Source organism: Lathyrus oleraceus, chromosome 7 (genome assembly GCF_024323335.1).
Source record: "Lathyrus oleraceus cultivar Zhongwan6 chromosome 7, CAAS_Psat_ZW6_1.0, whole genome shotgun sequence".
In the NCBI taxonomy this organism is placed as follows: Eukaryota; Viridiplantae; Streptophyta; class Magnoliopsida; order Fabales; family Fabaceae; genus Lathyrus; species Lathyrus oleraceus.
Genome location: NC_066585.1, coordinates 175,990,834 through 176,007,057, shown reverse-complemented (window position 1 = coordinate 176,007,057; position 16,224 = coordinate 175,990,834).

Genomic DNA, 16,224 nt, shown 5'->3' with positions numbered 1-16,224 from the left:
GTTTCTTTCTGGGTTATGATGCTGACCTCTGGGACATTGTCACAGATGGATACAAACCTCCAACCTTAAATGGAGCTGAAGTTCCCAGAAGCAAAATGTCAGAAGATCAGAAACGTGAGTTCAAAAATCATCACAAGGCCAGAACAATACTTCTAAATGCTATATCATACAACGAATACGAAAAGATCACCAACAGAGAGACGGCTAAAGATATACTTGACTCTCTGAAGATGACCCATGAAGGAAACTCCCAAGTCAAGGAGACGAAGGCTCTGGCGTTGATCCAGAAATATGAAGCCTTCAAGATGGAAGATGACGAAGCTATAGAAGCTATGTTTTCCAGATTCCAAACTCTTATTGCAGGTCTTAAAGTGCTAGACAAAGGATACACTACTGCAGATCATGTTAAGAAGATAGTCAGAAGTCTGCCAAAGAAATGGAGACCAATGGTTACTGCTCTGAAGCTGTCAAAGGATCTGAACAATATCAGCCTTGAAGAACTTGTTAGTTCTCTCAGAAGCCATGAGATAGAACTAGAGGAGGATGAGCCTCAGAAAAGGAACAAGTCAGTGGCGCTGAAGTCCAGACCTGAAAGACGGAAGTCAGACAGAACCAAGGCTCTTCAAGCAGAAACTGCAGACACTGATGACTCTGAGCCTGAAGACTCTGATGATGAAGAAGAGCTGTCCCTACTAACCAGAAGAGTTAAGCAACTCTGGAAAAGAAGGAACAACAACAACTTCAGAAGATCAAGACCCAGAGGGGATAGATCAGAGTCAACTTCAAAAGGTAAACCTAATAAAGATATTACTTGTTTTGAATGTAAAGAAACAGGTCATTATAGAAATGAATGCCCCAAGCTGAAGAAAGATAACTCTAAGAAAGAAAGCTTCAAGAAAAATGCCTTCAGAACAAAGAAGGGATTAATGGCCACCTGGGACGATAGTGAATCAGGATCATCAGAATCTGACTCTGATGAACAAGCCAACGTAGCATTCATGGCTACCACATCCAGCAGCTCAGATGAAGAATCTGAAGAGGTATTTTCTGAACTTTCTAGATCTGACTTAGAATCATGTTTATCAGAAACTCTTACCTCTCTTCAGAAACTAAAACAAAAAGTTAAAAGCATTAAAGGCCTTCTTAAAGCAAAATCTGAAGAATGTAGTGAACTTGAGACAACAATTCTAGCACATGAAGATACAATCAAATCTTTAACGTTAGAAAGAGATGGAGCTAAAACAAAAAGCTTAAAATTAGAAGAAGCGTTGTCTCAAGCACCACAAACTTCAAATGAAATTATTTATAAATATGAAGAAGCCTTTCAGAAGTTTCTGAAGAGTGGAATAGATAGGAGTATTATGGCATCCATGATTTATGGAGTAAGTCAGAATAATAAAAGGGGAATTGGGTATGATTCTGATTCTGATAAAACTTCTACTAGTAACCAGCTTAAATCTCCTTTTTCATATCATTACACACACACACAAGAACAAAAATTTAAGAATGATAGAAGACCCAAAGTTGTAAGAAACTCTGGGAAAACTAATCTAAAAGGACCCAAGAGATTCTGGGTACCGAAAGATAAGATTATCTATGTTGCAGATATCCTATGCAGCAAAGTTCAGACACCAGTCATGGTACCTGGACTCTGGATGCTCGCGACATATGACGGGAAGAAAGTCTATGTTCCAAAGCCTGGAACTTAAAGACGCTGGCTTTGTAGGCTTCGGAGGAGATCAGAAAGGAAGGATCAGAGGCTCCGGAACTATTGGTAATGGTACTCTTCCCTCTATATCTGATGTTCTTTATGTAGAAGGATTAATGCATAACTTGTTATCCATAAGTCAATTAAGTGATAACGGTTATGATGTAATCTTTAATCAAAAAACGTGTAAAGCAATTAGTCAGAACGATGGCTCTGTCCTTTTCACAGGCAAGAGGAAAAACAACATTTATAAAATAAATCTTTCTGATTTAAAAGATCAAAATGTTAAATGTTTAATGTCAGTTCACGAAGAGCAATGGGTATGGCATAGACGCTTAGGCCACATTAGCATGAGAAAACTTTCTCAGCTAACTAAACTTGAGTTAGTCAGAGGCTTACCTAAACTGAAGTTTTCTTCAGATGCTCTGTGTGAAGCTTGCCAGAAAGGAAAGTTTTCAAAAACATCTTTTAAAAAGAAAAATGTTGTTTCTACCTCCAAGCCTCTGGAGCTTCTTCACATTGACTTATTTGGTCCTGTGAAAACAGCATCAGTCAATGGAAAGAAGTATGGACTTGTAATCGTTGATGATTACAGCCGCTGGACATGGGTAAAATTCCTAAGGCACAAGAGTGAGTCTCACTCTGTATTCACTAGTTTCTGTTCTAAAGTGCAAAAAGAATTTGACTCTAAAATTATTAGAGTCAGAAGTGATCATGGTGGAGAATTTGAAAATAAAGATTTTGAAGAATTATTTGATTCTAATGGAATATCCCATGATTTCTCCTGCCCTAGAACTCCACAACAAAATGGAGTTGTAGAGAGGAAGAATAGGACACTCCAAGAAATGGCCAGAACCATGATCAATGAAACAAATGTAGCAAAGCACTTCTGGGCAGAAGCTGTAAATACAGCGTGTTACATTCAGAATAGAATCTCTATTAGACCTATTCTGGATAAGACTCCCTATGAACTGTGTAAGGGAAGAAAACCCAACATTTCTTATTTTCATCCTTTTGGATGCATTTGCTTTATATTAAATACTAAAGAACATCTGAACAAGTTTGATTCCAAAGCACAGAAAGGTATTATGTTAGGATACTCAGAACGCTCTAAAGGCTACAGAGTATACAACACAGAAACCAAAATTGTGGAGGAATCAATTCATGTTAGATTTGATGATAAGCTTGACCCTGAAAAGTCAAAGCTAGTTGAAAAGTTTGCAGATTTAGAGATCACTCTGGTAGAATCTGAGAAAACTCCAGAAGCAACTGTCACTCCAGACTCTGAAGAAATTAAATCTCCAGAAATTCCAAGGAAAGTCAAGAGTCGTAGCAACGTATCTGAAGATTTGATTCTGGGAAACAAAGATGAACCTGTTAGAACCAGATCTACCTTCAGAACTTCTGAAGATATTCCTCTGGGACTAGTGTCTCTGATTGAGCCTACGTCCTGTGATGAAGCTCTTCAAGATAATGATTGGGTGGCAGCTATGCAAGAAGAGTTAGATCAATTCTCCAAGAATGATGTCTGGGATCTCGTTCCTAAACCCAGAGGCACTCATGTCATTGGAACCAGATGGGTTTTCAGAAACAAACTGAACGAGAAAGGAGAAGTTGTCAGAAACAAAGCACGACTGGTAGCTCAAGGTTATAGTCAACAAGAAGGTATTGATTATAATGAAACTTTTGCTCCAGTCGCAAGGTTAGAGTCTATTCGTCTTCTTGTATCTTTTGCTATTAATCATTCTATCAAATTATACCAAATGGATGTCAAGAGTGCATTTCTTAATGGTTATATTTCAGAAGAAGTGTATGTTAATCAACCTCCTGGTTTTGAAAATTCAAACTTTCCAGAACATGTTTTCAAACTTAAAAAATCTTTATATGGACTAAAACAAGCCCCCAGAGCTTGGTATGAACGTCTGAGCAATTTTCTTCTGGAACAAAATTTTATCAGAGGGAAAGTTGATTCTACACTCTTCTGTAAAAATCATGAAAATGATCTCATGATATGCCAAATTTATGTTGATGACATTATTTTTGGTTCTGCTAATATCTCTGTTTGCCAAGAATTTTCCAAGTTAATGCAGGCAGAATTTGAAATGAGTCTAATGCAAGAACTAAAGTTCTTTCTGGGAATTCAAATCAATCAAACTCCAGAAGTCACGTACATTCATCAAAGCAAGTACATTAAAGATGTTCTGAAGAAGTTTGATATGTCTGAATGCAACTCTGCAAAGACTCCTATGCACCCAACTTGCATTCTGGAAAAGGAGGAGGTAAGCAACAAGGTTTGTCAGAAGCTCTATCGAGGTATGATAGGCTCTCTTCTCTATCTGACTGCTACTCGTCCTGATATTCTCTTTAGTGTCTGTCTTTGTGCCAGATTCCAATCAGATCCTAGAGAATCTCATTTAACAGTTGTTAAGAGAATTCTTAAGTATCTGAAAGGAACTCCTAACCTGGGCCTGATGTATGAGAAAACATCAGAGTATAGGCTTTCTGGTTATTGTGATGCAGATTATGCAGGAGATAGAATAGAACGAAAAAGCACATCTGGAAATTGCCAGCTTCTGGGAAACAATCTGATCTCCTGGGCTAGCAAAAGACAGTCAACTATTGCTCTATCAACTGCAGAAGCAGAATATATCTCAGCATCACTGTGCACAACTCAGATGCTCTGGATGAAACATCAGCTAGAAGATCTATAAATCTTTGAGAGTAACATTCCTATCTTTTGTGATAATACTGCTGCTATTTGTTTAAGTAAGAATCCCATTCTACATTCCAGAGCCAAACACATAGAAATTAAACATCATTTTATTAGAGACTATGTTCAGAAAGGGATAGTAACGCTGAAGTTCATTGATACAGAACATCAATGGGCAGATATCTTTACTAAGCCTCTAGCTGAAGATAGATTTCTTTTCATCTTAGAAAATCTGAACATTAAAAATTGTCCTGAGTAAAATTTGGCTCTGAACATGTAAAATGAGAATCTGATAAAAACAAATACACTTCTGCCTCTGACTCTGATACTTCTACCAAGTTAAGAAGATATCTGAGTTAGAAATCTTCAGAAATCCTTTGGTATTCCTGAAGATCAGAAACATCAACACGTGGGGAACATGCGTCTAACCCTAGAACTTCTAGACAGCTGTCAAAAGAAATCAAAGGTCAGAACGCTTGAAATCTCCTTGAGCAGTGTGCTTACTGTTGGGATTAGACATTCATTAATGAGCTGTAATCATTTTTCCCCAAACGTGCTATTTTGGTTTTTGTGCTAACGCTGGTATGTGTGTCGTTTTGCATGTGTTTTTACCCTTAGTATATAAACACTTTTCTCACATTTCACACACTTATCACTCTCACTCACTCTTAAACCCTAAACCCTCTCTCGAAGTTTTCTCTGCAACCTTCTCAGTTCTTCATCTTCTTCATCAATCTTCGTCATGAATCCTCAAGAGCAAGCAGTTTTTAACTTCTCCCAACAAATGGAAGCTGCTTCTAACCCCCAAACCTCAAACACTCAAACACCCATGGTTGTAGATGTTACCACGACCCCAGTTTACAAAGAACCTCACATTTTGGAACGTGAACAACACATTCATCTTTCTACTCCCTTTGAAGGTTTGGATGTACTGTGTGAATCGCTGGTGGATTTTGAAAATTTGAAAAGAAATGGCGTTGATTTAACTGAAGATCTTCGCAAGCAAGGTTGGGAAACCTACTTCAACAGATTGTATGGTCCAATCTATCCTCTTCTGGTGAAAGAATTCTGGAGATGTGCAGATGCTGATGACGAGTTCATCGTTTCTTTTGTTCTGGGAGTGAAGATCATTATCACAGAAGCATCTATTGCTTCTTTGCTGAATATGGAGAAAGCTGGAGGTAAAAGGATTTACAACATTCCTCCAAGGTCCAAGCGCATCACAGAAGTCATTAACCCTACAATCTTCAAGGCAAATGTTGAAGGAAACCCATCTAAGAACAAGGAGCTTCATCAGAACCTCCGAGTTTGGCTGAAGATTATTCTGGGAACAATCCATCATCGTCCAGCCTCCAACTCCTCAGATTACATTAATGCTGATCAGAAATGCATCCTCTACTGTATTCAGAAGGGTATCCCTATCAACCTCCCTGTTCTCCTCTTCAGATATCTGAGGGATTCAGTCAGAGAAACCAGGAATAACATGAAGCCCAGATCCTACATTCCTCTGGGAAGATTGCTCTCTGACATCTTCATTGAGCATGGGCTGGTAGATGCTCTGGAGAAGACCAGATGTATGGATGATCTGGCAATTGATGTGGGAAAGCCTCTGAATGCCAAAAATCTGAGGAGTATGGGAATCATCAAAGACATCAGAGTCAAGCCCACTATGAATGTGACCTGGGAAGCTCTGAAGGATCAGAGGAAGATGCCTCATGGCCTTGAAAGATTCTTCAAGAATGAACCCAGAGATGCCATTGCTATCTACCTTCAGGATCGTCTGGATGAAGGCATTGATATCTCTGATTTCCGCCTTGAAGACTGTCTGGACTCTGTAGAAGATCTGGTCAGATACAAAAGAGGCCTTTCTGAGAAGAAGATAGCTGAGGAAGCAAGGAAGGCAAAGAAAGCCAGAATTGGAGAAACCTCTGGCACCAAAGCTTCAGCACCTCTGAATGTCTCCTCTGGTAAGTCCATTCCTCCTGTCTCTTCTGAATCTGTAATGGCTTCCTCAAACCCTCTCTCCTCTCAACCAATATATACCACCGCTGAAATACCACCATCTACCATCAGAACCTCTCAACCTCCACCTGTTCTAAAAATTGCCCGTACTTTTACAACAACCTCTGACCCTAATCAACTATATCACCACAGCTCCTCCTCATCCTCTGAATATGAATCACCCCCTTACCTTTCCCCTTCCTCTGACCAAGAGTTCTCTGATCATGAGTCTTCTGATCAAGAACACTCTGACCCAAACTCCCCAACAATAGCTGAAATTTATGCTAAAAATTTCGCCCCACAAACTCAAACACAAACTGAAGTAACCTCACCCCTCCGAACTTCTATTCCACAACAAACAACCACCATCTCCTCTGAAAATCAAACTTCCCTTCCACCACAAACAACCACCACACCCTCTGAAGCTCAACCATCTGTAATTCGCCCATCTGATCCTTATATCACCCCACCAATCATTCCCGCTGTACCTGAACCAGACTCTGACCCCTTAGATGTAAACCCACTCTATGCTTCTTCCCCAGATTCTGAACTTCAACCAGAAGCAGAATCTGAACCCCAGCCAGAACCAGAAACTGAAACTCCCTCTCTAAATCTCAGCTCCCCAAACTCTCCAACTAATACTCCTGAACCTGAATCTGAACCTAAAATTATCACACCTACCCTTGAGGAGGCCATTATACAGGTTGCAGAATCCTCAGTCCAGAAGATCAAGTCTCTGGCTAAAAATTCTGAAGTCAGTGATGATCCTAAATCTGTTAGGACACACTGGAACAGAGTTATTAGTTGGATGACCTCTGAGTCTTATAGGCTGAAGAGTATCTCTGAACAAGTCAGAAATGGCTACATCAGAGACTCTGAGGAAAGACTCCAAGAAAGACTGGCTAGAGAAGCTGAGGCCAAAAGATTAGAGGAAGAGAGACTGGCTAGAGAAGCTGAGGCCAAGAGATTAGAAGAAGAAAGATTGGCTAGGGAAGCTGAAGAAGAAGCTAAGAGGTTGGAAGAAGAACGCCTGGCAAAGGAAGCAGAACTTCTGAGAATTCAGGAAGCTGAAGCCAAGGCTAAGGCAGATGCAGAAGCCCAAGCTGCTGCTGAAGCTGAAGCTCAGCAAGCTCTGATTCAGGGGGAGTCTTCCTCTGCGATCTCTCTGATTCTTAACACTCTGAAGGAGATCAAGCAAGATCAGCAAGAGATCAAGCAAGATCAGAGTGAGCTCCGGGCAAGGATGGACAAGCAAGACGCTCTGAATGAAAACCTCCAGAATATGTTTGCTATGCTACTACAGAGACTTCCTCCTCCTCCAAACCCTTAGGCACTTAGGATTTATTTTTGGTTGCCTAGTGTTTTTGCTTCTGTCTTTTCTTTTTTAGCTCTGATATTTCTGTTGAATCTGATGTTTTGACTGCTGCTTGCCCTTGTGCTTTTGTTTAATGAAGTGTTTTTCTCTCTATTATTCTTTTTATGTTTTATGCCTTTTTGATTATGCCAAAAAGGGGGAGAAATTATTAAATAGCTCTGATGAAAACTATGTCTAAAACCTTAAGCATTCTGCAACAATTATAGAATTAGTTCTGATATAAATAGCTCTGATTAAATAATTCTAACATTAAATTAAGAAATTGCAGAAAGTTTTCAGAAATCTTATTGCTTGGAAAGCTCTGGTAAGAACTTCTGAACTCCCTAAGTACTAACTCAGGGGGAGCTTTTTGTTTATCTGATCTAATATTTTTCTTGTTTCATCTGATAATTTTATTTGTTTTGTCATCATCAAAAAGGGGGAGATTGTAAGAACAAAAATAGTTCTACAATAGATTCCATGATTTTGATGATAACAAAGGATGAAACCAAAAGTGGTACCCTAACGAAAAGTTTCTAAGTGTGCAGGGTTCTAAAGAAAGAAGAAACAAATCTGATGATGTCATCAGATGCAAAACAAGATCAGATACAAAATCTCAAGTATCAGAAGCATCTAAAGAGGAATCTCATTCAAGAAGCTCTAACTCTGGACAAAACTGCAAGTATCAGAAGCATCTGTATATGAAGTAAAGTCTAGAAGCTCTGACTCTGAACATATGCCTTCTGCAAACTCTGAAGTTTTCAGCGCCATCTGAACATTCAAGAGATAACATCAGAAGCAAGTTTCTCCAGATACACAAAGACTCTAATCAGAATTGTTAATCATGATGAAGTAACGTTTAAGCCAAGTTAAAGCTCTGCAAATGGATTTCCTCAATTAGAAAGAGACGTTAATCTCCACTTCCAAGAGAAAAGATACTAATTGTGGTAAGTAGTCACTTCCAAGAGAAAAAGTCTAATGCAGAAGCTATTAATAGAATGGCGTAATTACATCTCAATATCCAACAGATTCAACGCTACTTCAACTCTACTTCAACTCCTATAAATAGAGAAGAAATCTCATTCAGTAAAAACGAAGAAATCACTAGCCAAAACTATACTGAAATTATATCACGCTCAAGAAAAACATCTTTGTTCTTCAAAGATTTTTCACTAAGCTTTTGCTTATCAAGTGAAAAATTTGTTCTTAAGTTTGTAATATTTGCTTTCTTAGAAGCACTCTAGATTACACATCTTATATCTATTTTTATTTGATTTCCTCAAGTGACTCTTTGTAGTCTGTAGACTTGAGAGGACTAAGAGATTTTTTTTTCTCTTAGGGGTTGTTTGTAATCTTTCAAGATTAGTGGATTAAGTCCTTGTTGAAGGCGAAATCACCTTGGCCGGGTGGACTGGAGTAGCTTTGTGTTATAAGCGAACCAGTATAAAATCATTGTGTGATTTTTATTATTGCAAAAGCGCTTATTTTTTTCAAACAATTCAAACCCCCCTTTCTTGTTTTTCTCACCTTCAATCATGAGTCTATATACATAATAGTCTTAATGCTTTAATGTTATCTCACTTCACAACAAAGCTCGACTACAGATACTTTAAGAACAATGTCCTTATGTTTAATGAGATCTCATTATTAAGTCACACTTGATACATTAAACAGACTAGCCATTCTAGTGACTTTATCAAACAAACATAATAAAGAAAAAGTATTTTATTATTAATAAATAATTCGATACAAGTACTAAAAGTATTGGCCTCTAGGGCTTACACCAACATTGTTGTCATGAATGGTTATGAGTGTTATGTCATTGTGTTTGATGGATGTCATGTTATTGCATTGCTAATTTTTGTATTTGGTGTGTGCTAGGTTTTGTTAATGGTTGTGAATGTGGTAATGGTCATGGTTGTTTGTTATGTATTGCTTTTGTTTTATGAATGAATTGCTATGGTATAGGCTTTTGGTTTGCGAATGAATTGATATGGTATATGCTTTGCTTCATTGTTTTAAATGTAATGATTTTGGTCATGGATGTTGTGTTTGGCCTTGTTTGGAATGTTATGTTGGGATGTCATTTGGTATGCTTGTCATGCTTGAAATTGCTTTGAAATGTTGGACTTGAAATGCTTGAAAATGACATAAATGACATATTGGTTTTTGGTCTTTGTTTTGTAGGCAATGGATGAATGCAAGAATGAATGATTCTTGAAGAACAAGGAAATTAGGGTTTAGGGATGTTGAAATGATGAGTTGACTTTGGTCATCTGGTTTGCCAAAAAGTCAATAGTTGGCCAAAAGTCAACTTATGTAAAAAAGTGTATTTCTTTGTAATCTTCAATGAAACATGTATGAACAATGTAAAAGTGGTTTTTATGAATGAAATGTATCTCTTTAGTGAAAAATGTTCTAATAAAACAATTAGATTCAACTGGCCAATTTCTTTCAATTAAACCAATTTGAAACAAGTGCCTTGAATGAATGAATGAAATTGAAATCCAATGACCATGGAATAACTTGACCAAAAAGGAAATGAACTTGAATCAATTGGGACTAGAAATGAATGAATCTTAACACGCCATGGAAACAATGAATGAAATGAGAATGGAATGAAACTTGGATCAAATGAGACCATGGGAACCAATGGATGAAATATGACTTGGATCAAATGGACCATGAGAACATGCAATCAATGAATGGAATGTGAATGAAATATAAATGCAAGCATACCTTAGACCAGTCATATAACACCATGAACTAGGATTTTAACCAGGTCAAAGATCAAAGTGCCAGGCAACAACCAAGAACCTCAAACCAAGAAGTGAGTAGCCAACACAAGTAGTCCACCAATGCCATGAACCACAATTAGGGTTTCCACCACCTCAAAGCAAGTCATGTGGTTCACAAACCTTGTAGATTAAGAATTAGGGTTTGGTATAACTGAAACACCAATATGTAATCCACAAGGCCTCAAGCACCTATAACTAGGGTTTTGCACCTAGATCACCAAGATGGGCTATCCACATTGAATGTAGCATTGTAATTCCTAGGGCTTGATCCTCAAGCAAACCCTAGCTCCTTGTTAGGTATAAACAGTCTCAAACCTTTGAATCTACGATGTTGTTAGTACATTAGATGATATGGATGTACATGAATGCAAATGGATCTCAAACCAAAAATTAGATGAAAATGAAAAGGGGATGGCAAAATTTGGGGTATGACAGATAGTCAATTTTCATAGGGATTGAGATTTTCATAGGATATACCACCAGTACCTGTCGTTTCAGATGCACCCTACATGAAGGAAGAAATATTTTTCTTAAGATCTTTTAATGTACCACTGTAATCTATTCTTAAAGTCAATAGCAGCAGAATGAATAATATTCAGAATCTTCAACCATTATATAATATAGATTTTATCCTAGTTCCTCTCCTAAACTGATAGAAGTCCAGTCCTCTTGTCCAACAAGATATTTTTATTATAATCAAACTGATTACACTTTGCTCAAGAAAACTAACAAAAGACTTCAACTGCTCAAGCACATTAGAAAGAGACTTTCACTCAAACAATCCAACAAGAGACTTTTGCTCAAGCACACAGGTAAGAGGCTTCCACTGCTTAAGAAAACTTGCAAGAGACTTCCACTGCTCAAGAAAACTAGCAAGAGACTTCCTATAATTTAAACAAACAATTTAGTAGAAAAGATAACAACTATACTTGATGTTAAATCATAAGTATATAAGCAGTACAACCACCACAAAGATTCTTAACACTTAAGATTTCTAGAGTATGCAAATATAAGAAATCTTAAGAGCTTGTGCAGCAAACAGATAAGTACTTTAGCTTAAAGTTATTCTTGTTAGATTTTCTTGAGTTGTTGACCTTCCTTCAAATCTTCAACTCCCTTTTATAGAGACAAAAAAAGAGTCGTTAGAAAGTAGATTGCACAAGTGATCTTTGAAAAGTTATTGTTCCAAGGAAGAGATGTTGAAAGATGAATGATGTTAAGATCTTCAACCATTATATAATAACATTTTCCACTGCTTCTTTTTCATAATAGGTATATAACAGATATTGAGACAGACTTAAGAGGTCTCATCAACTTTCCTTGAGCTTTGCACTAAGAGACTCTAGTTGACTTTTCTTAAGTTTGGTGTTGACAAGATTGGTCTGCTATGGAGATAGAGTACGAATCAAAAGTTGAACACCTTTAGTTGGGGCCTTCAGAGTCTAAGTTGTCACCAGAAGCAGAGAAACCATGTTCAAATTATGATCCTTCAAAAGCTGAAATACCATGTTCAGGGTCATCAGATTTTGATCCTTCAGAATCTAATACTTTTAGATTCTCTACATATGCTTTCATCATGATCAATTATGGGTTGAATTTTGATTTTATGATCCTGTACACTTGAACATATGTTAGTATACCCAATTGTTCAGATTACGATCCTTCAAAAGCTGAAATACCATGTTCAGAGTCATCAGATTTTGATCCTTCATATCTGATACTTTTAGCTTTTATACATATGCTTTCATCATAGTCAATTATGAGTTGAATTTTAAGTTTATGATCTTGCATACTTGAACATATGTTAGTATACTCAAATATTCTTCAAATGTATTGTTATCATCAAAATCCAAGAGATATGAACAATTTTGTTCCAACATAGACCGCTAAGAATTTATTGTGATAATTTTGAAATGTCTTCTTCTATAAGAATGATAAGTATTTAAAGGGTGTTAAACACATGAAATTGAAGTGCTTATTAGTGAAAGAAGAAATGCAGAAACAAAAATGTCATTTGAATACATTGGTAAAGATTTAATGATAGCAGATCTGTTAACTAAAGGTTTACCGTCCAAGACATTTGTTGGCCATGTAGAAAAAATAGTTGTTATGTAAAAGTCCTTGTTAACATTATAATATAATCGATATATATATATATATATATATATATATATATATATATATATATATATATATATATATATATATATATATATATATATATATATATATATATATATATATATATAATTTAATGTTCGTATTGTATGACACTTGTGAATTCAATTAAGGATATGTTTCTGCTTAGTTTGTTATCATATTATGTTGTATATGTTATTGTTAATATGTGATGACAAATGTGTCTTTGAAGAGACATGAAAAACACATAATTGTATCCCTTAAATATTTGAGTTAGATTGATTTGTGATACATGGAAGAAATCAAGTTGATGAATAACTTATGATCGCCAAGATCCAATCATTTCAATTCATTAAAGATAATGACTTATTTCTTCTAACACTGATGCACAATTATGATATAAGATTGAAACATCAAGTTGTCACATGAGTCGAGTGGAAGATTGTTGGATTAATTTATTAATCCATTAAATATGGCTCGTGTAAATTAAAGGTTGACTTAAATAAGAGATATCTTAATGTGATGATTGTTTAGGTTGATCGATAATTAAGTCAATTGGATTTTTATTTTGAATTTCAAAATAAAATTTAAATCTCTCTTCTCTCTCTTCATGGCTATTGGAATATGACATTTGAAATAAGGTGCCTACAAATAGACACCATTACCATTAGGAAAGCAACAACAATTATTCTCATTCTTTCTGAGTATCCTATAAATAAAAAAATGAAATTATCTTAATCAAAAAACGATACATAAGAAAGAAGGAAGAGATAAAAGAACAATTCAAAGAATTAAGAAAATAATAAAATCATTATAATAGATCTGAATACATTCTTATTGTTTTTCATAAAAATTAAAGAACTGTAAAAATTATGATATCAAAATTGTTCTTATTGTTTTTCATAAAAATTAAACAACCATAAAAATTATGATATAGAGATCCAAATCATTATATTTTCTAACAGTCAAAATTTATATATATATATATATATATATATATATATATATATATATATATATATATATATATATATATATATATATATATATATATATATATATATATATATATATATATATATATATATATATATATATATATTTTATACCATCAAACAAGTTTCTTTCTTATACTTAAAGTCAAAGTAGTACGCATGTACAAATATTTGAAGTAATAACATTTTAACACAATATGATGGTAACATAGGTATAAAACTTTAATATTTTATTTTACAAGGTTTACATGATTTGTACCAAAAAATACTTCGTCTCCAAGTTGAATTTTTATTGACAACTGAGATCCTCAATTTTCCCATAGTTTGTTTTATTTATTTTGTTTAAACTAAATATTTTAAAAAAAAACGAATTTCATTTTATTTTGAACTTTCTTTGTCCTAGTGTTCCAACAAATTCCACTAATATTAAAAAAAAAGTAGTTGTATATTATAGTTATAAATTTATAAAAGGATAATATTAGTTTTACATGATTAACCCTGCTTTTAATTATATAATAACATAGGAAGAATTTTTTTATAAAAATAACCCAATTTTTAAAGGAAATTTTCAAAAATTCTCTGGTTTTAAAACAATCCAAAACTACTTCATTTTTAGGAGGAGGCGCCAATTCAATTGGCGACTCTTAAAAATTGAATGAAGGCGCCAATTAGATTGGCTAGGGCATGTGCCCTAGCCAATCCAATTGGCGTCCATGTGTATTTTTACAGAGGAGACGCCAATTGGATTGACACCTCAGTGTAAAATGCAATTTTTTTGTTATAAATAAATGTGTTGTGTGAGTCATTGTTCCACATCTCATTTAATCATTTGACAATCATGTTTGATGTTCGTCGCCGATGCGAAAAGATGATTTATGCGAGAGACAAACCTCAGATGCTGATGCTCTTCTGGAACATCACTATGTCCGAGCAACTGAAGAGGGAGCTGGTTCGTTGGTTAGATGAGAAAATACCAGAAGGGAAAAAATTAGAAGTATTGAGAGACTCGACATTATCTTTGGTTGGGTGCGAATGAAGACTGATAAAGATGCTAGGGAAATGATGTTCGGTCGAGATGACATCAATTTGATTGTTGTAATTAGTTAGAAATATTTCTGTTTTCAGTTAGCTTATTTTGTACTGATGTTTGTTGTGAACCTCGTTGTAACAAAAACTTTATGATATATAATGATTGAAGGTTACAGAAATACAATGTTACAAAAAGCTTATGACACAGATGATGCTCCTCGATTGGGACAGTTGTTCTTGTTGTGTCCTGGTTGACGATAAATACTACATAATTTTATCATTTTATCTGTCGAATTCATTTCTGTCCTGATACATGTGTTGTTTGACCTTCCTTTTTTCTTTCTACGCATCTCGTCGTTGTGCCAAACTATATCACCTTCATATGGAGGTCATTATTCCTCCATTGGTAGTACCGAGAAGCTTTTATGATATACATTCATGACGGTGACGACCTTGTACACATCAGATAAATGGCTGTAAACGTCTTGACGAGTATATGCGCATGCAGCAATGACATGGGAGCAAGGAATGCGGAAGACCTGGAATTTTCCACGGTCGCACCAACTTCTGTTTAGTCTAACAACATAGGCTAAATTTGGTCTCCCCTCGTTGTGGTCCATTGTCTCCTGGACGCTGAAATTTTGCCTATGACGGTCAAAGACTGTTACATCGTGTGTGCTAGCTTTGATGCTCTCCTCTTTCATGACTTTCATGCAACACTCAATGAATACTTGCCCAAACATTAACACTGCACTCCATCTTTCACCTCTGGTTGCGAACGTAAAAGCCAACCTATAATAGGTCGATCTTACCAAGGCGGTTATTGGTAGATTTCTAATTCCTTTGAATACCCCATTCATGCATTCCACAAGGTTTGTTGTCATGTGGCCCCATAGACAACCTCCGTCAAATACCCTTGTCCACTGCTCTACTGGTATGTTATTTAACCATCTCCCTGCGTCTTTATTAGACAGTCTAATTTCATTACGATAATATTGAAATGACGGTTGAGTTAGAGCATACCCAACATTCACCACCTTCTTGCAAAGATTCTTATCTTTTATTGCACACATGAAGTTTTGTGCAATATGTCTAATGCGGTAGACATGGGTAGAAGAAGGGTTATGCCATTCGTTGTCCTGGTTGTTATAAGCACTCTCAATGGCAGCATGTCTATCAGAAATCAAATAGAGATTGGCTTGTGGAGCCACATGCGTTTTGAGATGTCGAAGAAAGAAACCCCATCCACCAACCGTTTCACCTTCAACCAGAGCAAAGGCAATGGGAAAGACATTGTTGTTGCCGTCTTGTGCAACCGCCATAACCAAAGTACCCTTGTATTTGCCATATAACCAAGTGCCATCAATTTGAATAATAGGTTTGCAGAATGCGAAACCTTTGATGCATGGGTCAACCGCCCAAAAGAGACGGTGAAAGATTCTATTACCTGTAACACAGGTTCCGTCTGGCATCATTGTTGGCAATGTCTC